This window comes from Paramormyrops kingsleyae, chromosome 1, assembly GCF_048594095.1.
Source record: "Paramormyrops kingsleyae isolate MSU_618 chromosome 1, PKINGS_0.4, whole genome shotgun sequence".
NCBI classification, from domain to species: domain Eukaryota; kingdom Metazoa; phylum Chordata; class Actinopteri; order Osteoglossiformes; family Mormyridae; genus Paramormyrops; species Paramormyrops kingsleyae.
The window spans coordinates 52,088,549-52,111,888 of record NC_132797.1 but is presented as its reverse complement, the minus strand read 5'-3'; positions in this window follow the sequence as shown (position 1 = coordinate 52,111,888).

The following is a 23,340-nucleotide window of genomic DNA, read 5'->3' as shown; positions in this document are numbered from 1 at the left end:
AACCACCTAGAATTGCATAGCAACACCATAGCAACCATCTAGATATGCCTAGCAACCAGCTACTGAGACCATAGCAACGCCTTCTGACATCATAGCAACCCATTTCCAGCACCTAGCAACCACCTAGCAACACCTTAGCAACCACCTAAAATTGCATAGCAACACCATAGCAACCATCTAGCTATGCCTAGCAACCAGCTACTGAGACCATAGCAACGCCTTCTGACATCATAGCAACCCACTTGCAGCACCTAGCAACCACCTAGCAACTCCTTAGCAACCACCTACAATTGCATAGCAACACCATAGCAACCATCTAGCTATGCCTAGCAACCAGCTACTGAGACCATAGCAACGCCTTCTGACATCATAGCAACCCACTTGCAGCACCTAGCAACCACCTAGCAACACCTTAGCAAACACCTAGAATTGCATAGCAACACCATAGCAACCATCTAGCTATGACTAGCAACCAGCTACTGAGACCATAGCAACGCCTTCTGACATCATAGCAACCCACTTGCAGCACCTAGCAACCACCTAGCAACACCTTAGCAACCACCCAAAATTGCATAGCAACACCATAGCAACCATCTAGCTATGCCTAGCAACCAGCTACTGAGGCCATAGCAACCACCTTTCAGCAGCTAGTAACCACCTAGCAACACCATTGCAATCACCAAAAAATGCATAGCAACACCATAGCAACCATTTAAATATGCCTAGCAACCAGCTGCTGAGACCATAGCAAGGCCTTCTGATGCCATTGCAAACACCTTGCAGCACCTAGCAACCACCATGCAACACCTTAGCAACCACCCAGAATTGCATAGCAACACCATAGCAACCATCTAGCTATGCCTAGCAACCAGCTACTGAGACCATAGCAACACCTTCTGAGGCCATAGCAACCACCTTTCAGCAGCTAGTAACCACCTAGCAACACCATAGCAACCACCAAAAAATGCATAGCAACACCATAGCAACCATTTAGCTATGCCTAGCAACCAGCTGCTGACACCATAGCATGGCCTTCTGATGACATTGCAAACACCTTGCAGCACCTAGCAACCACCATGCAACACCATAGCAACCATGTAGCAACGCCTAGCAACCAGCTACCAACACCTTTGCAATGCCTATTAACAACATTGCAACCACCTAGCAATGCCTAGCGGCACTACAGCAACCGCCTAGCAGAACCATAGCACCAAACTAGCAACATGATAGCAATCACCTAACAGTGCACAGACCAGCCATTTAATTAGTAGCACAGGCTATTCCACGGTCAGCGGAATAGGCCCATCTCAAAATTTCTTCAGGAATTTTCGTTTCTAGTTATGGGCCTATTCATGTAATGAAAGGCCCATATTACTCTTCACCTAGTAAATTACATTTTGCCAATTTGCGAGGAGCCCGTGAAAGGCACGGAGCTCACTTTGGTGCCAAATCGTAGGGCTTACCTAGCCGGACGGATTGACATATCGCTTGTCTCCGTCCTCCTTACGGATTGCGTGCAATTGCCTCTCAAAGTCGAAAAAAAACTTTATTATTTATTATGGGCCTATTCATGTAATGAAAGGCCCATATTGTTCTTCACCTAGTAAACTACATTTTGCCAATTTGCGCTGAGCCCGTGAAAGGCACGGAGCTCACTTTGGTGCCAAATCGTAGGGCTTACTTAGCTGCACGGATTGACATATCGTTTGTCTCCGTACTGCTTACGGATTGCGTGCAATTGCCTCTCAAAGTCGAAAAAAAAACTTTATTATGGGCCTATTCATGTAATGAAAGGCCCATATTGTTCTTCACCTAGTAAACTACATTTTGCCAATTTGCGCTGAGCCCGTGAAAGGCACGGAGCTCACTTTGGTGCCAAATCGTAGGGCTTACTTAGCTGCACGGATTGACATATCGTTTGTCTCCGTACTGCTTACGGATTGCGTGCAATTGCCTCTCAAAGTCGAAAAAAAACTTTATTTATTATTATGGGCCTATTCATGTAATGAAAGGCCCATATTACTCTTCACCTAGTAAATTACATTTAGCCAATTTGCGCTGAGCCCGTGAAAGGTACGGAGCTCACTTTGGTGCCAAGTCGTAGGGCTTACTTAGCTGCACGGATTGACATATCGCTTGTCTCCGTACTGCTTACGGATTGCGTGCAATTGCCTCTCAAAGTCGAAAAAAAACTTTATTATTTATTATTATGGGCCTATTCATGTAATGAAAGGCCCATATTGTTCTTCACCTAGTAAACTACATTTTGCCAATTTGCGCTGAGCCCGTGAAAGGCACGGAGCTCACTTTGGTGCCAAATCGTAGGGCTTACTTAGCTGCACGGATTGACATATCGTTTGTCTCCGTACTGCTTACGGATTGCGTGCAATTGCCTCTCAAAGTCAAAAAAAAAACTTTATTATTATGGGCCTATTCATGTAATGAAAGGCCCATATTGTTCTTCACCTAGTAAACTACATTTTGCCAATTTGCGCTGAGCCCGTGAAAGGCACGGAGCTCACTTTGGTGCCAAATCGTAGGGCTTACTTAGCTGCACGGATTGACATATCGTTTGTCTCCGTACTGCTTACGGATTGCGTGCAATTGCCTCTCAAAGTCAAAAAAAAAACTTTATTATTATTTATTTATTATTATTATTATTCTTCCGTGATTTTCGGCAATTAATGCGGGTCGTACCGTAGCGTGCAGCCAGGCAATCTATATATCAAAAGTGAGTCCTTCATGGTGTGAGGTGTGCTATTACTTTTCTGCGCAGAATATGTTACCATGGCGACGTTATTCACGTTAAAACACACTTAAAATCCCATAGGAATGCACTGAATGCTAACTTTTACCTAGCATTAGCCATGTGAATAGTAGTAAGGCGCATCTTTTTTCATGGGAGTGAATGGCCCATTGACTTCAATGCATTTCAGTCAAAGTTGTCCCACTCGGCCAGCGTTCATACCAGAGCAACAAGACTCGGTATTCAACCTTAGGCCTCATCAACCAACACCGCAAGTCCAACATCTTGACCCGCACTCGTCTTTCATCCCTCGTTCCCTCCCATTGACTTCAATGCATTTCAGTCAAAGTTTTCCCATTCGTCCAGCGTTCATACCACTGCAACAAGACTTCATATTCACCCTTAGGCCTCATCACCCAACGCCCCAAGTCCACCATCTTGACCCGCACTCGTCTTTCATCCCTCGTTCTCTCCCATTGACTTCAATGCATTTCAGTCAAAGTTTTCCTATTCGGCCAGCGTTCATACCACTGCAACAAGACTAGGTATTCAACCTCAGGCCTCATCACCCAACACCGCAACACCACCATCTTGACCCGCACTCGTCTTTCATCCCTCGTTCCCTCCCATTGACTTCAATGCATTTTAGTCAAAGTTTTCCCATTCGTCCAGCGTTCATACCACTGCAACAAGACTTCATATTCACCCTTAGGCCTCATCACCCAACGCCCCAAGTCCACCATCTTGACCCGCACTCGTCTTTCATCCCTCGTTCTCTCCCATTGACTTCAATGCATTTCAATCAAAGTTTTGCCACTTGGCCAGTGTTAATGCCACAGCAACAAGACTTGGTATTACACCTCAGGCCTCATCACCAAACACATAGCAACTGCCTAGCAACCACCTAGCAACACCTTAGCAACTACCTACAATTTCATAGCAACACCTTAGCAAGCAACTAGCTATGCCTAGCAACCAGCTACTGAGACCATAGCAACACCTTCTGACATCATAGCAACCCACTTGCAGCACCTAGCAACCACCTAGCAACACCTTAGCAACCACCTATAATTGCATAGCAACACCATAGCAACCATCTAGCTATGCCTAGCATCCAGCTACTGAGACCTTAGCAACGCCTTCTGACATCATAGCAACCAGCTTGCAGCACCTAGCAACCACCTAGCAACACCTTAGCAGCCACCTACAATTGCATAGCAACACCATAGCAACCATCTAGCTATGCCTATCAACCAGATACTGAGACCATAGCAACGCCTTCTGATATCATAGCAACCCGCTTGCAGCACCTAGCAACCACCTAGCAACACCTTAGCAACCACCTATAATTGCATAGCAACACCATAGCAACCATCTAGGTATGCCTAGCAACCAGCTACTGAGACCATAGCAACGCCTTCTGACATCATAGCAACCAGCTTGCAGCACCTAGCAACCACCTAGCAACACCTTAGCAACCACCTATAATTGCATAGCAACACCATAGCAACCATCTATCTATGCCTAGCAACCAGCTACTGAGACCATAGCAACGCCTTCTGATATCATAGTAACCCGCTTGCAGCACCTAGCAACCACCTAGCAACACCTTAGCAACCACCTATAATTGCATAGCAACACCATAGCAACCATCTAGCTTTGCTTAGCAACCAGCTACTGAGACCATAGCAACAACTTCTGATATCATAGCAACGCACTTGCAGCACCTAGCAACCACCTAGCAACACCATAGCAACCACCTAGAATTGCATAGCAACACCATAGCAACCATCTATCTATGCCTAGCAACCAGCTACTGAGACCATAGCAATGCCTTCTGACATCATAGCAACCACCTTGCAGCAGCTAGTAACCACCTAGCAACACCATAGCAACCACCAAAAAATGCCTAGCAACACCATCGGAACCATTTAGCTATGCCTAGCAACCAGCTGCTGAGACCATAGCAAGGCCTTCTGATGCCATTGCAAACACCTTGCAGCACCTAGCAACCACCTTGCAACACCATACAACCATGTAGCAACGCCTAGCAACCAGCTACCAACACCCTTGCAATGCCTATTAACAAAATTGCAACCACCTAGCAATGCCTAGCGGCACTACAGCAACCGCCTAGCAGCACCATAGCACCAAACTAGCAACATCATAGCAATCACCTAGCAGTGCACAGACCAGCCACTTTATTAGTAGCACAGGCTCTTCCTCGGTCAGCAGAATAGGCCCATCTCAAAATTTCTTCAGGAATTTTCGTTTCTAGTTATTTATTATTATTATTCTTCCGTGATTTTCGGCAATTAATGCGGGTCGTACCGTAGCGTGCAGCCAGGCAATCTATATATCAAAAGTGAGTCCTTGGTTGTGTGAGGTGTGCTATTACTTTTCTGCGCAGAATATGTTACCATGGCGACGTTATTCACGTTAAAACACACTTAAAATCCCATAGGAATGCATTGAATGCTAACTTTTACCTAGCATTAGCCTGACTAACCATGTGAATAGTAGTAAGGCGCATCTTTTTTCATGGGAGTGAATGGCCCATTGACTTCAATGCATTTCAGTCAAAGTTGTCCCACTCGGCCAGCGTTCATACCACAGCAACAAGACTCGGTATTCAACCTTAGGCCTCATCACCCATCACCCCAAGTCCAACATCTTGACCCGCACTCGTCTTTCATCCCTCGTTCTCTCCCATTGACTTCAATGCATTTCATTCAAAGTTGCCCAACTCCGCCAGTGTTCATACCACAGCAACAAGGCTCGGTATTCAACCTTAGGCCTCATCACCCAACACCCCAAGTCCAACATCTTGACCCGCACTCGTCTTTCATCCCTCGTTCTCTCCCATTGACTTCAATGCATTTCAGTCAAAGTTGTCCCACTCGGCCAGCGTTCATACCACAGCAACAAGACTCGGTATTCAACCTTAGGCCTCATCACCCATCACCCCAAGTCCAACATCTTGACCCGCACTCGTCTTTCATCCCTCGTTCTCTCCCATTGACTTCAATGCATTTCATTCAAAGTTGCCCAACTCCGCCAGTGTTCATACCACAGCAACAAGGCTCGGTATTCAACCTTAGGCCTCATCACCCAACACCCCAAGTCCAACATCTTGACCCGCACTCGTCTTTCATCCCTCGTTCTCTCCCATTGACTTCAATGCATTTCAGTCATAGTTTTACCACTCGGCCAGCATTCATACCATTACAACAAGACTCGGTATTCAAGCTTAGGCCTCATCACCCAACACATTAAGACCACCATCTTGACCCGCACTCGTTTTTCATCCCTCGTTCTCTCCCATTGACTTCAATGCATTTCAGTCAAAGTTTTCCCACTAGGCCAGTGTTCATACCACAGCAACAAGGCTCGGTATTATACCGTACGCCTCATCACTCAACACCGCAAGTCCAACATCTTGACCCGCACTCGTCTTTCATCCCTCGTTCTCTCCCATTGACTTCAATGCATTTCAGTCAATGTTTTCCCACTCGGCCAGTATTCATACCACAGCAACAAGACTCGGTATTCAACCTTAGGCCTCATCACCCAACACCCCAAGTCCAACATCTTGCCCCGCACTCGTCTTTCATCCCTTGTTCTCTCCCATTGACTTCAATGCATTTCAATCAAAGTTTTGCCAATTAGCCAGTGTTAATGCCACAGCAACAAGACTTGGTATTCAACCTCAGGCCTCATCACCAAACACCTAGCAACTGCCTAGCAACCACCTAGCAACACCTTAGCAACTACCTACAATTTCATAGCAACACCTTAGCAACCATCTACCTATGCCTAGCAACCAGCTACTAAGCCCATAGCAACACCTTCTGACAACATAGCAACCACCTAGCAACACCTTAGCAACCACCTATAATTGCATAGCAACACCATAGCAACCATCTAGCTATGCCTAGCAACCAGCTACTGAGACCATAGCAACGCCTTCTGACATCATAGCAACCCGCTTGCAGCACCTAGCAACCACCTAGCAACACCTTAGCAACCACCTAGAATTGCATAGCAACACCATAGCAACCATCTAGCTATGCCTAGCAACCAGCTATTGAGACCATAGCAACGCCTTCTGACATCATAGCAACCCGCTTGCAGCACCTAGCAACCACCTAGCAACACCTTAGCAAACACCTATAATTGCATAGCAACACCATAGCAACCATCTAGCTATGCCTAGCAACCAGCTACTGAGAGCATAGCAACACCTTCTGACAACATAGCAACCACCTAGCAACACCTTAGCAACCATCTATAATTGCATAGCAACACCATAGCAACCATCTAGATATGCCTAGCAACCAGCTACTGAGAGCATAGCAACGCCTTCTGACATCATAGCAACCCACTTGCAGCACCTAGCAACCACCTAGCAACACCTTAGCAACCACCTAGAATTGCATAGCAACACCATAGCAACCATCTAGCTATGCCTAGCAACCAGCTATTGAGACCATAGCAATGCCTTCTGACATCATAGCAACCCGCTTGCAGCACCTAGCAACCACCTAGCAACACCTTAGCAAACACCTATAATTGCATAGCAACACCATAGCAACCATCTAGCTATGCCTAGCAACCAGCTACTGAGACCATAGCAACACCTTCTGACAACATAGCAACCACCTAGCAACACCTTAGCAACCATCTATAATTGCATAGCAACACCATAGCAACCATCTAGATATGCCTAGCAACCAGCTACTGAGAGCATAGCAACGCCTTCTGACATCATAGCAACCCACTTGCAGCACCTAGCAACCACCTAGCAACACCTTAGCAACCACCTAGAATTGCATAGCAACACCATAGCAACCATCTAGCTATGCCTAGCAACCAGCTACTGAGACCATAGCAACGCCTTCTGACATCATAGCAACCCGCTTGCAGCACCTAGCAACCACCTAGCAACACCTTAGCAACCACCTATAATTGCATAGCAACACCATAGCAACCATCTAGCTATGCATAGCAACCAGCTACTGAGACCATGGCAACACCTTCTGACAACATAGCAACCACCTAGCAACACCTTAGCAACCATCTATAATTGCATAGCAACACCATAGCAACCATCTAGATATGCCTAGCAACCAGCTACTGAGACCATAGCAACGCATTCTGACATCATAGCAACCCACTTGCAGCACCTAGCAACCACCTAGCAACACCTTAGCAACCACCTATAATTGCATAGCAACACCATAGCAACCATCTAGCTATGCCTAGCAACCAGCTACTGAGACCATAGCAACGCCTTCTGACATCATAGCAACCCACTTGCAGCACCTAGTAGCCACCTAGCAACTGCTTAGCAACCACCTAGAATTGCATAGCAACACCATAGCAACCATCTAGCTATGCCTAGCAACCAACTACTGAGACCATAGCAACGCCTTCTGACAACACAGCAACCACCTAGCAACACCTTAGCAACCACCTAGAATTGCATAGCAACACCATAGCAACCACCTAGCTATGCCTAGCAACCAGCTACTGAGACCTTAGCAACGCCTTCTGACATCATAGCAACCCACTTGCAGCACCTAGCAACCACCATGCAACACCATAGCAATCACCTAGAATTGCATAGCAACACCATAGCAACCATCTAGCTATGCCTAGCAACCAGCTACTGAGACCATAGCAATGCCTTCAGACGCCATAGCAAACACCTTGCAGCACCTAGCAACCACTATACAACACCATAGCAACCACCTAGCAACACCATAGCAACCATGTAGCAACGCCTAGCAACCAGCTACCAACACCCTTGCAATGCCTAATAACAACATTGCAACCACCTAGCAATGCCTAGCGGCACTACAGCAACCGCCTAGCAGCCCCATAGCACCAAACTAGCAACATCATAGCAATCACCTAGCAGTGCACAGACCAGCCACTTTATTAGTAGCACAGGCTCTTCCTCGGTCAGCAGAATAGGCCCATCTCAAAATTTCTTCAGGAATTTTCGTTTCTAGTTATTATTATTCTTCCGTGATTTTCGGCAATTAATGCGGGTCGTACCGTAGCGTGCAGCCAGGCAATCTATATATCAAAAGTGAGTCCTTGGTTGTGTGAGGTGTGCTATTACTTTTCTGCGCAGAATATGTTACCATGGCGACGTTATTCACGTTAAAACACACTTAAAATCCCATAGGAATGCATTGAATGCTAACTTTTACCTAGCATTAGCCTGACTAACCATGTGAATAGTAGTAAGGCGCATCTTTTTTCATGGGAGTGAATGGCCCATTGGCTTCAATGCATTTCAGTCAAAGTTGTCCCACTCGGCCAGCGTTCTTGCCAGAGCAACAAGACTCGGTATTCAACCTTAGGCCTCATCACCCAACACCCCAAGTCCAACATCTTGACCCGCACTCGTCTTTCATCCCTCGTTCTCTCCCATTGGCTTCAATGCATTCCAGTCAAAGTTGTCCCACTCGGCCAGCATTCATACCACAGCAACAAGACTCGGTATTCAACCTTAGGCCTCATCACCCAACACCCCAAGTCCAACATCTTGCCCCGCACTCGTCTTTCATCCCTCGTTCTCTCCCATTGACTTCAATGCATTTCTGTCAAAGTTTCCCTATTTGTCCACTGCTCCTGTCACTGCTACAAGACTAAATAATTAAATCAATAAGTAAAGGCACCTGCTCTTCCTCGGTCAGCAGAATAGGCCCATCTCAAAATTTTTTCAGGAATTTTCGTTTCTAGTTATGGGCCTATTCATGTAATGAAAGGCCCATATTGTTCTTCACCTAGTAAACTACATTTTGCCAATTTGCGCTGAGCCCGTGAAAGGCACGGAGCTCACTTTGGTGCCAAATCGTAGGGCTTACTTAGCTGCACGGATTGACATATCGTTTGTCTCCGTACTGCTTACGGATTGCGTGCAATTGCCTCTCAAAGTCGAAAAAAAACTTTATTATTTATTATTATTATTATTCTTCCGTAGATTTTCGGCAATTAATGCGGGTCGTACCGTAGCGTGCAGCCAGGCAATCTATATATCAAAAGTGAGTCCTTGGTTGTGTGAGGTGTGCTATTACTTTTCTGCGCAGAATATGTTACCATGGCGACGTTATTCACGTTAAAACACGCTAAAAATCCCATAGGAATGCATTAAATGCTAACTTTTACCTAGCATTAGCCATGTGAATAGTAGTAAGGCGCGTCTTTTTTCATGGGAGTGAATGGCCCATTGGCTTCAATGCATTTCAGTCAAAGTTGTCCCACTCGGCCAGCGTTCATACCAGAGGAACAAGACTTGGTATTCAACCTTAGGCATCATCACCCAACACTCCAAGTCCAACATCTTGACCCGCACTCGTCTTTCATCCCTCGTTCTCTCCCATTGACTTCAATGCATTTCAGTCAAAGTTTTCCCACTAGGCCAGCGTACATACTACAGCAACAAGACTCGGTATTCAACCTTAGGCCTCATCACCCAACGCCCCAAGTCCACCATCTTGACCCGCACTCGTCTTTCATCCCTCGTTCTCTCCCATTGACTTCAATACATTTCAGTCAAAGTTTTCCCACTCGGCCAGCGTTCATACCACAGCAATAAGACTCGGTATTAAACCACAGGCATCATCACACAACACCTTAAGACCACCATCCTGACCCGCACTCGTCTTTCATCCCTCGTTCTCTCCCATTGACTTCAATGCATTTCAGTCAAAGTTGTCCCACTTGGCCAGCGTTCATACCAGAGCAACAAGACTTGGTATTCAACCTTAGGCCTCATCACCCCACACCCCAAGTCCAACATCTTCACCCGCACTCGTCTTTCATCCCTCGTTCTCTCCCATTGACTTCAATGCATTTCTGTCAAATTATTTGGCCACTACTTCTGCCACAGCTACAAGACTGAATAATTAAATCAATAAGTAAAAGCACCAGCTCTTCCTCGGTCAGCAGAATAGGCCCATCTCAAAATTTCTTCAGGAATTTTCGTTTCTAGTTATTATTTATTATTCTTCCGTAGATTTTCGGCAATTAATGCGGGTCGTACCATAGCGTGCAGCCAGGCAAGCTATATATCAAAAGTGAGTCCTTCATGGTGTGAGGTGTGCTATTACTTTTCTGCGCAGAATATGTTACCATGGCGACGTTATTTACGTTAAAACACACTAAAAATCCCATAGGAATGCATTAAATGCTAACTTTTACCTAGCATTAGCCATGTGAATAGTAGTAAGGCGCATCTTTTTTCATGGGAGTGAATGGCCCATTGGCTTCAATGCATTTCAGTCAAAGTTGTCCCACTCGGCCAGCGTTCATACCAGAGCAACAAGACTTGGTATTCAACCTTAGGCCTCATCAGCCAACACCCCAAGTCCAACATCTTGACCCGCACTCGTCTTTCATCCCTCGTTCTCTCCCATTGACTTCAATGCATTTCAGTCAAAGTTCTCCCACTCGGCCAGCGTTCATACCACAGCAATAAGACTCGGTATTCAACCACAGGCATCATCACCCAACACCTTAAGACCACCATCCTGACCCGCACTCGTCTTTCATCCCTCGTTCTCTCCCATTGATTTCAATGCATTTCAGTCAAAGTTTTCTCACTCGGCCAGCGTTCATACCACAGCAACAAGACTAGGTATTCAACCTCAGGCCTCATCACCCAACACCCCAAGACCACCATCTTGACCCGCACTCGTCTTTCATCCCTCGTTCTCTCCCATTGACTTCAATGCATTTCTGTCAAAGTTTCATTATTTGGCCAATACTTCTGCCACAGCAACAAGACTAAATAATTAAATCAATAAGTAAAAGCACCAGCTCTTCCTCGGTCAGCAGAATAGGCCCATCTCAAAATTTCTTCAGGAATTTTCGTTTCTAGTTATTATTATTATTCTTCCGTAGATTTTCGGCAATTAATGCGGGTCGTACCGTAGAGTGCAGCCAGGCAATCTATATATCAAAAGTGAGTCCTTGGTTGTGTGAGTTGTGCTATTACTTTTCTGCGCAGAATATGTTACCATGGCGACGTTATTCACGTTAAAACACACTAAAAATCCCATAGGAATGCATTACATGCTAACTTTTACCTAGCATTAGCCATGTGAATAGTAGTAAGGCGCATCTTTTTTCATGGGAGTGAATGGCCCATTGGCTTCAATGCATTTCTGTCAAAGTTGTCCCACTCGGCCAGCGTTCATACCACAGCAACAAGACTTGGTATTCAACCTTAGGCCTCATCACCCAACACCCCAAGTCCAACATCTTGACCCGCACTCGTCTTTCATCCCTCGTTCTCTCCCATTGACTTCAATGCATTTCAGGCAAAGTTTTCCCACTGGGCCAGCGTACATACTACAGCAACAAGACTCGGTATTCAACCTCAGGCCTCATCATCCAACGCCCCAAGTCCACCATCTTGACCCGCACTCGTCTTTCATCCCTCGTTCTCTCCCATTGACTTCAATAGATTTTAGTCAAAGTTTTCCTACTCGGCCACGGTTTATGCCACAACAATAAGACTCGGTATTAAACCTCAGGCACCATCACCCAACACCTTAAGACCCCCGTCCTGACCCGCACTCGTCCTTCATCCCTCGCTCTCTCACATTGACTTCAATGCATTTCTGTCAAAGTTTCATTATTTGGCCAATACTACTGCCACAGCAACAAGACTAAATAATTAAATCAATAAGTAAAAGCACCAGCTCTTCCAAGGTCAGCGGAATAGGCCCATCTCAAAATTTCTTCAGGAATTTTTATTATTTATTATTCTTCCGTGATTTTCGGCAATTAATGCGGGTCGTACCGTACCGTGCAGCCAGGCAATCTATATATCAAAAGTGAGTCCTTGGTTGTGTGAGGTGTGCTATTACTTTTCTGCGCAGAATATGTTACCATGGCGACGTTATTCACGTTAAAACACACTTAAAATCCCATAGGAATGCATTGAATGCTAACTTTTACCTAGCATTAGCCATGTGAATAGTAGTAAGGCGCATCTTTTTTCATGGGAGTGAATGGCCCATTGACTTCAATGCATTTCAGTCAAAGTTGTCCCACTCGGCCAGCGTTCATACCACAGCAACGAGACTCGGTATTCAACCTTAGGCCTCATCACCCAACACCCCAAGTCCAACATCTTGACCCACACTCGTCTTTCATCCCTCGTTCTCTCCCATTGACTTCAATGCATTTCAGTCATAGTTTTACCACTCGGCCAGCATTCATACCATAACAACAAGACTCGGTATTCAAGCTTAGGCCTCATCACCCAACACATTAAGACCACCATCTTGACCCGCACTCGTTTTTCATCCCTCGTTCTCTCCCATTGACTTCAATGCATTTCATTCAAAGTTGCCCAACTCCGCCAGTGTTCATACCACAGCAACAAGGCTCGGTATTCAACCATAGGCCTCATCACCCAACACCCCAAGTCCACCATCTTGACCCGCACTCGTCTTTCATCCCTCGTTCTCTCCCATTGACTTCAATACATTTCAGTCAAAGTTTTCCCACTCGGCCAGCGTTCATACCACAGCAATAAGACTCGGTATTAAACCACAGGCATCATCACACAACACCTTAAGACCACCATCCTGACCCGCACTCGTCTTTCATCCCTCGTTCTCTCCCATTGACTTCAATGCATTTCAGTCAAAGTTGTCCCACTTGGCCAGCGTTCATACCAGAGCAACAAGACTTGGTATTCAACCTTAGGCCTCATCACCCCACACCCCAAGTCCAACATCTTCACCCGCACTCGTCTTTCATCCCTCGTTCTCTCCCATTGACTTCAATGCATTTCTGTCAAAGTTTCATTATTTGGCCACTACTTCTGCCACAGCTACAAGACTGAATAATTAAATCAATAAGTAAAAGCACCAGCTCTTCCTCGGTCAGCAGAATAGGCCCATCTCAAAATTTCTTCAGGAATTTTCGTTTCTAGTTATTATGGGCCTATTCATGTAATGAAAGGCCCATATTACTCTTCACCTAGTAAACTACATTTTGCCAATTTGTCCTGAGCCCGTGAAAGGCACGGAGCTCATTTTGGTGCCAAATCGTAGGGCTTACTTAGCTGCACGGATTGACATATCGTTTGTCTCCGTACTCTTTACGGATTGCGTGCAGTTGGCTCTCAAAGTGGAAAAAAAAACTTTATTATTATTTATTATGGGCCTATTCATGTAATGAAAGGCCCATATTACTCTTCACCTAGTAAATTACATTTTGCCAATTTGCGCTGAGCCCATGAAAGGCACGGAGCTCACTTTGGTGCCAAATCGTAGGGCTTGCTTAGCTGGACGGATTGACATATCGTTTGTCTCCGTACTCCTTATAGATTGCGTGCAATCGCCTCTCAAAGTCGAAAAAAAACTTTATTTATTATTATTATTCTTCCGTGATTTTCGGCAATTAATGCGGGTCGTACCGTAGCGTGCAGCCAGGCAATCTATATATCAAAAGTGAGTCCTTGGTTGTGTGAGGTGTGCTATTACTTTTCTGCGCAGAATATGTTACCATAGCGACGTTATTCACGTTTAAACACATTAAAAATCCCATAGGAATGCATTAAATGCTAACTTTTACCTAGCATTAGCCTGACTAACCATGTGAATAGTAGTAAGGCGCATCTTTTTTCATGGGAGTGAATGGCCCATTGACTTCAATGCATTTCAGTCAAAGTTGTCCCACTCGGCCAGCGTTCATACCACAGCAACAAGACTCGGTATACAACCTTAGGCCTCATCACCCAACACCGCAAGTCCAACATCTTGACCCGCACTCGTCTTTCATCCCTCGTTCCCTCCCATTGATTTCAATGCATTTCAGTCAAAGTTTTCCCACTCGGCCAGCGTTCATACCACAGCAACAAGACTAGGTATTCAACCTCAGGCCTCATCACCCAACACCCCAAGACCACCATCTTGACCCGCACTCGTCTTTCATCCCTCGTTCTCTCCCATTGACTTCAATGCATTTCAGTCAAAATTGTCCCACTCCGCCAGTGTTCATACCACAGCAACAACACTTGGTATTCAACCTTAGGCCTCATCACCCAACACCGCAAGTCCAACATCTTGACCCGCACTCGTCTTTCATCCCTCGTTCTCTCCCATTGACTTCAATGCATTTCAGTCAAAGTTTTCCTATTCGGCCAGTGTTCATACCACAGCAACAAGACTAGGTATTCAACCTCAGGCCTCATCACCCAACACCCCAAGACCACCATCTTGACCCGCACTCGTCTTTCATCCCTCGTTCTCTCCCATTGACTTCAATGCATTTCAGTCAAAGTTGTCCCACTCCGCCAATGTTCATACCACAGCAACAACACTCGGTATTCAACCTTAGGCCTCATCACCCAACACCGCAAGTCCAACATCTTGACCCGCACTCGTCTTTCATCCCTCGTTCTCTCCCATTGACTTCAATGCATTTCAGTCAAAGTTGTCCCACTGGGCCAGCGTTCATACCACAGCAACAAGACTTGGTATTCAACCTTAGGCCTCATCACACAACACCTTAAGACCACCATCCTGACCCGTACTCGTCTTTCATCCCTCGTTCTCTCCTATTGACATCAATGCATTTCTGTCAAAGTTTCCCTATTTGTTCACTGCTCCTCTCACTGCTACAAGACTAAATAAGTAAATCAATAAGTAAAGGCACCTGCTCTTCCTCGGTCAGCAGAATAGGCCCATCTCAAAATTTCTTCAGGAATTTTCGTTTCTAGTTTATTATTATTATTATTCTTCCGTGATTTTCGGCAATTAATGCGGGTCGTACCGTAGCGTGCAGCCAGGCAATCTATATATCAAAAGTGAGTCCTTGGTTGTGTGAGGTGTGCTATTACTTTTCTGCGCAGAATATGTTACCATGGCGACGTTATTCACGTTAAAACACACTTAAAATCCCATAGGAATGCATTGAATGCTAACTTTTACCTAGCATTAGCCTGACTAACCATGTGAATAGTAGTAAGGCGCATCTTTTTTCATGGGAGTGAATGGCCCATTGACTTCAATGCATTTCAGTCAAAGTTGTCCCACTCGGCCAGCGTTCATACCACAGCAACAAGACTCGGTATTCAACCTTAGGCCTCATCACCCAACACCCCAAGTCCAACATCTTGACCCGCACTCGTCTTTCATCCCTCGTTCTCTCCCATTGACTTCAATGCATTTCAGTCAAAGTTGTCCCACTCGGCCAGCGTTCATACCACAGCAACAACACTAGGTATTCAACCTAAGGCCTCATCACCCAACACCCCAAGTCCACCATCTTGACCCGCACTCGTCTTTCTTCCCTCGTTCTCTCCCATTGGCTTCAATGCATTCCAGTCAAAGTTGTCCCACTCGGCCAGCGTTCATACCACAGCAATAACACTCGGTATTCAACTTCAGGCCTCATCACTCAACTCCTTAAGACCACCATCTTCACCCGCACTCTTCTTTCATCCCTCGTTCTCTCCCATTGACTTCAATGCATTTCAGTCAAAGTTTTCCCACTGGGCCAACGTTTATGCCACAGCAACAAGACTAGGTATTAAACCTTAGGCCTCATCACCCAACACCCCATGACCACCATCATGACCCGCACTCGTCTTTCATCCCTCGTTCTCTCCCATTGACTTCAATGCATTTCAATCAAAGTTTTGCTATTCGGCCAGCGTTCATGCCTCAGCAACAAGACTCGGTTTTCGACCTCAGACCTCATCACCCAACACCCCATGACCACCATCATGACCCGCACTCGTCTTTCATCCCTCGTTCTCTCCCATTGACTTCAATGCATTTCAGTTAAAGTTTTGCTATTCGGCCAGCGTTCATGCCTCAGGAACAAGACTCGGTATTTGACCTCAGGCCTCATCACCCAACACCCCAAGTCCACCATCTTGACCCGCACTCGTCTTTCATCCCTCTTTTTCTCCCATTGACTTCAATGCATTTCAGTCAAAGTTTTCCCACTGGCCCAGCGTTCATACCACAGCAACAAGACTCTGTATTCAACCTTAGGCCTCATCACCCAACACCCCAAGTCCAACATCTTGCCCCGCACTCGTCTTTCATCCCTCGTTCTCTCCCATTGACTTCAATGCATTTCTGTCAAAGTTTCCCTATTTGTCCACTGCTCCTGTCACTGCTACAAGACTAAATAATTAAATCAATAAGTAAAGGCACCTGCTCTTCCTCGGTCAGCAGAATAGGCCCATCTCAAAATTTCTTCAGGAATTTTCGTTTCTAGTTATGGGCCTATTCATGTAATGAAAGGCCCATATTGTTCTTCACCTAGTAAACTACATTTTGCCAATTTGCGCTGAGCCCGTGAAAGGCACGGAGCTCACTTTGGTGCCAAATCGTAGGGCTTACTTAGCTGCACGGATTGACATATCGTTTGTCTCCGTACTGCTTACGGATTGCGTGCAATTGCCTCTCAAAGTCGAAAAAAAAACTTTATTATTATTTATTATTATTATTCTTCCGTGATTTTCGGCAATTAATGCGGGTCGTACCGTAGCGTGCAGCCAGGCAATCTATATATCAAAAGTGAGTCCTTCATGGTGTGAGGTGTGCTATTACTTTTCTGCGCAGAATATGTTACCATGGCAACGTTATTCACATTAAAACACACTTAAAATCCCATAGGAATGCATTGAATGCTAACTTTTACCTAGCATTAGCCTGACTAACCATGTGAATAGTAGTAAGGCGCATCTTTTTTCATGGGAGTTAATGGCCCATTCACTTCCATGCATTTCAGTCAAAGTGGTCCCACTCGACCAGCGTTCATACCACAGCAACAAGACTCGGTATTCAACCTTAGGCCTCATTACCCAACACCCCAAGTCCACCATCTTGACCCGCACTCGTCTTTCATCCCTCATTCTCTCCCATTGACTTCAATGCATTTCAGTCAAAGTTGTCCCACTCCGCAAGTGTTCATACCACAGCAACAGGACTCGGTATTCAACCTTAGGCCTCATCACCCAACACCCCAAGTCCACCATCTTGACCCGCACTCGTCTTTCATCCCTCGTTCTCTCACATTGACTTCAATGCATTTCAATCAAAGTTTTGCCAACTACCCAGTGTTAATGCCACAGCAACAAGACTTGGTATTCAACCTTAGGCCTCATCACTCAACACCTTAAGACCACCATCTTCACCCGCACTCGTCTTTCATCCCTCGTTCTCTCCCATTGACTTCAATGCATTTCAGTCAAAGTTTTCCCACTGGGCCAGCGTTCATGCCACAGCAACAAGACTCGGTAATCAACCTTAGGCCTCATCACCCAACACCCCAAGTCCAACATCTTGACCCGCACTCGTCTGTCATCCCTCGTTCTCTCCCATTGACTTCAATGCATTTCAATCAAAGTTTTGCCAATTAGCCAGTGTTAATGCCACAGCAACAAGACTTGGTATTCAACCTCAGGCCTCATCACCAAACACCTAGCAACTGCCTAGCAACCACCTAGCAACACCTTAGCAACTACCTACAATTTCATAGCAACACCTTAGCAACCATCTAGCTATGCCTAGCAACCAGCTACTGAGCCCATAGCAACACCTTCTGACAACATAGCAACCACCTAGAATTGCATAGCAACACCATAGCAACCATCTAGCTATGCCTAGCAACCAGCTACTGAGACCATAGCAACGCCTTCTGACATCATAGCAACCCATTTCCAGCACCTAGCAACCACCTAGCAACACCTTAGCAACCACCAAAAATTGCATAGCAACACCATAGCAACCATCTAGCTATGCCTAGCAACCAGCTACTGAGACCATAGCAACGCCTTCTGACATCATAGCAACCAGCTTACAGCACCTAGCAACCACCTAGCAACACCTTAGCAACCACCTAGAATTGCATAGCAACACCATAGCAACCATCTAGCTATGCCTAGCAACCAGCTACTGAGACCATAGCAACGCCTTCTGACATCATAGCAACCCACTTGCAGCACCTAGCAACCACCTAGCAACTCCTTAGCAACCACCTATAATTGCATAGCAACAACATAGCAACCATCTAGCTATGCCTAGCAACCAGCTACTGAGACCATAGCAATGCCTTATGACACCATAGCAACCACCTTGCAACAGCTAGCAACCACCTAGCAACAACATAGCAACCACCAAAATATGCATAGCAAGACCATAGCAACCATTTAGCTATGCCTAGCAACCAGCTACTGAGACCATAGCAACACCTTCTGAGGCCATAGCAACCACCTTGCAGCACCTAGCAACCACCATGCAACACCATAGCAACCATGTAGCAACGCCTAGCAACCAGCTACCAACACCCTTGCAATGCCTATTAATAACATTGCAATCACCTAGCAATGCCTAGCGGCACTACAGCAACCGCCTAGCAGCACCATAGCACCAAACTAGCAACATCATAGCAATCACCTAGCAGTGCACAGACCATCCACTTTATTAGTAGCACAGGCTCTTCCTCGGTCAGCAGAATAGGCCCATCTCAAAATTTCTTCAGGAATTTTCGTTTCTAGTTATTATTATTATTCTTCCGTGATTTTCGGCAATTAATGCGGGTCGTACCGTAGCGTGCAGCCAGGCAAGCTATATATCAAAAGTGAGTCCTTCATGGTGTGAGGTGTGCTATTACTTTTCTGCGCAGAATATGTTACCATGGCGACGTTATTCACGTTAAAACACAATAAAAATCCCATAGGAATGCATTAAATGCTAACTTTTACCTAGCATTAGCCATGTGAATAGTAGTAAGGCGCATCTTTTTTCATGGGAGTGTATGGCCCATTGGCTTCAATGCATTTCAGTCAAAGTTGTCCCACTCGGCCAGCATTCATACCAGAGCAACAAGACTTGGTATTCAACCTTAGGCCTCATCACCCAACACCCCAAGTCCAACATCTTGACCCGCACTCGTCTTTCATCCCTCGTTCTCTCCCATTGACTTCAATGCATTTCAGTCAAAGTTTTCCCACTGGCCCAGCGTTCATACCACAGCAACAAGACTCTGTATTCAACCTTAGGCCTCATCACCCAACACCCCAAGTCCAACATCTTGACCCGCACTCGTCTTTCATCCCTCGTTCTCTCCCATTGACTTCAATACATTTTAGTCAAAGATTTCCTACTCGGCCAGTGTTCATACCACAGCAACAAGACTAGGAATTCAACCTTAGTCCTCATCACCAAACACCTTAAGACCACCATCTTCACCCGCACTCGTCTTTCATCCCTCGTTCTCTCCCATTGACTTCAATGCATTTCAGTCAAAGTTTTCCCACTGGGCCAACGTTTATGCCACAGCAACAAGACTAGGTATTAAACCTTAGGCCTCATCATCCAACACCACAAGTTCAACATCTTGACCCGCACTCGTCTTTCATCCCTCGTTCTCTCCCATTGACTTCAATGCATTTCAATCAAAGTTTTGCCACTTGGCCAGTGTTAATGCCACAGCAACAAGACTTGGTATTACACCTCAGGCATCATCACCAAACACATAGCAACTGCCTAGCAACCACCTAGCAACACCTTAGCAACTACCTACAATTTCATAGCAACACCTTAGCAACCATCTAGCTATGCCTAGCAACCAGCTACTGAGAACATAGCAACGCCTTAAGACATCATAGCAACCCACTTGCAGCACCTAGCAACCACCTAGCAACACCTTAGCAACCACCTAGAATTGCGTAGCAACACCATAGCAACCATCTAGCTATGCCTAGCATCCAGCTACTGAGACCTTAGCAACGCCTTCTGACATCATAGCAACCCACTTGCAACACCTAGCAACCACCGAGCAACACCTTAGCAACCACCTAGAATTGCATAGCAACACCATAGCAACCATCTAGCTATGCCTAGCAACCAGCTACTGAGACCTTAGCAACGCCTTCTGACATCATTGCAACCCACTTGCAGCACCTAGCAACCACCTAGCAACACCTTAGCAACCACCTAGAATTGCATAGCAACACCATAGCAACCATCTAGCTATGCCTAGCATCCAGCTACTGAGACCTTAGCAACGCCTTCTGACATCATAGCAACCCACTTGCAACACCTAGCAACCACCGAGCAACACCTTAGCAACCACCTAGAATTGCATAGCAACACCATAGCAACCATCTAGCTATGCCTAGCAACCAGCTACTGAGACCTTAGCAACGCCTTCTGACATCATTGCAACCCACTTGCAGCACCTAGCAACCACCTAGCAACACCTTAGCAACCACCCAGAATTGCATAGCAACACCATAGCAACCATCTAGCTATGCCTAGCAACCAGCTACTGAGACCATAGCAACACCTTCTGAGGCCATAGCAACCACCTTTCAGCAGCTAGTAACCACCTAGCAACACCATAGCAACCACCAAAAAATGCCTAGCAACACCATCGGAACCATTTAGCTATGCCTAGCAACCAGCTGCTGAGACCATAGCAAGGCCTTCTGATGCCATTGCAAACACCTTGCAGCACCTAGCAACCACCTTGCAACACCATACAACCATGTAGCAACGCCTAGCAACCAGCTACCAACACCCTTGCAATGCCTATTAACAAAATTGCAACCACCTAGCAATGCCTAGCGGCACTACAGCAACCGCCTAGCAGCACCATAGCACCAAACTAGCAACATCATAGCAATCACCTAGCAGTGCACAGACCAGCCACTTTATTAGTAGCACAGGCTCTTCCTCGGTCAGCAGAATAGGCCCATCTCAAAATTTCTTCAGGAATTTTCGTTTCTAGTTATTATTTATTATTATTCTTCCGTGATTTTCGGCAATTAATGCGGGTCGTACCGTAGCATGCAGCCAGGCAATCTATATATCAAAAGTGAGTCCTTGGTTGTGTGAGGTGTGCTATTACTTTTCTGCGCAGAATATGTTACCATGGCGACGTTATTCACGTTCAAACACACTTAAAATCCCATAGGAATGCATTAAATGCTAACTTTTACCTAGCATTAGCCATGTGAATAGTAGTAAGGCGCATCTTTTTTCATGGGAGTGAATGGCCCATTGGCTTCAATGCATTTCAGTCAAAGTTGTCCCACTCGGCCAGCGTTCATACCAGAGCAACAAGACTTGGTATTCAACCTTAGGCCTCATCACCCAACACCCCAAGTCCAACATCTTGACCCGCACTCGTCTTTCATCCCTCGTTCTCTCCCATTGACTTCAATGCATTTCAGTCAAAGTTTTCCCACTGGGCCAGCGTACATACTACAGCAACAAGACTCGGTATTCAACCTCAGGCCTCATCACCCAACGCCCCAAGTCCACCATCTTGACCCGCACTCGTCTTTCATCCCTCGTTCTCTCCCATTGACTTCAATAGATTTTAGTCAAAGTTTTCCTACTCGGCCAGGGTTTATGCCACAACAATAAGACTCGGTATTAAACCTCAGGCACCATCACCCAACACCTTAAGACCCCCATCCTGACCCGCACTCGTCCTTCATCCCTCGTTCTCTCACATTGACTTCAATGCATTTCTGTCAAAGTTTCATTATTTGGCCAATACTACTGCCACAGCAACAAGACTAAATAATTAAATCAATAAGTAAAAGCACCAGCTCTTCCAAGGTCAGCGGAATAGGCCCATCTCAAAATTTCTTCAGGAATTTTCGTTTCTAGTTATGGGCCTATTCATGTAATGAAAGGCCCATATTACTCTTCACCTAGTAAACTACATTTTGCCAATTTGCGCTGAGCCTGTGAAAGGCACGGAGCTCATTTTGGTGCCAAATCGTAGGGCCTGCTTAGCTGGACGGATTGACATATCCTTTGTCTCTGTACTCTTTACGGATTGCGTGCAATCGCCTCTCAAACACGAAAAAAAAACTTTATTATTATTATTCTTCCGTGATTTTCGGCAATTAATGCGGGTCGTACCGTAGCATGTAGCCAGGTAATCTATATATCAAAAGTGAGTCCTTCATGGTGTGAGGTGTGCTATTACTTTTCTGCGCAGAATATGTTACCATGGTGACGTTATTCACGTTAAAACACACTAAAAATCCCATAGGAATGCATTGAATGCTAACTTTTACCTAGCATTAGCCTATACCTAACTAACCATGTGAATAGTAGTAAGGATCGTCTTTTTTCATGGCAGTGAATGGCCCATTGACTTCAATGCATTTCAGTCAAAGTTGTCCCACTCGGCCAGCGTTCATACCACACCAACAAGACTCGGTATTCAACCTTAGGCCTCATCACCCAACACCGCAAGTCCAACATCTTGACCCGCACTCATCTTTCATCCCTCGTTCTCTCCCATTGACTTCAATGCATTTCAGTCAAAGTTGTCCCACTCGGCCAGCGTTCATACCACAGCAACAAGACTCGGTATTCAACCTCAGGCCTCATCACCCAACACCCCAAGTCCACCATATTGACCCGCACTCGTCTTTCATCCCTCGTTCTCTCCCATTGACTTCAATGCATTTTGGTCAAAGTTTCATTATTTGGCCACTGCTCCTGCCACAGCTACAAGACTGAATAATTAAATCAATAACTAAAAGCACCAGCTCTTCCCCGGTCAGCAGA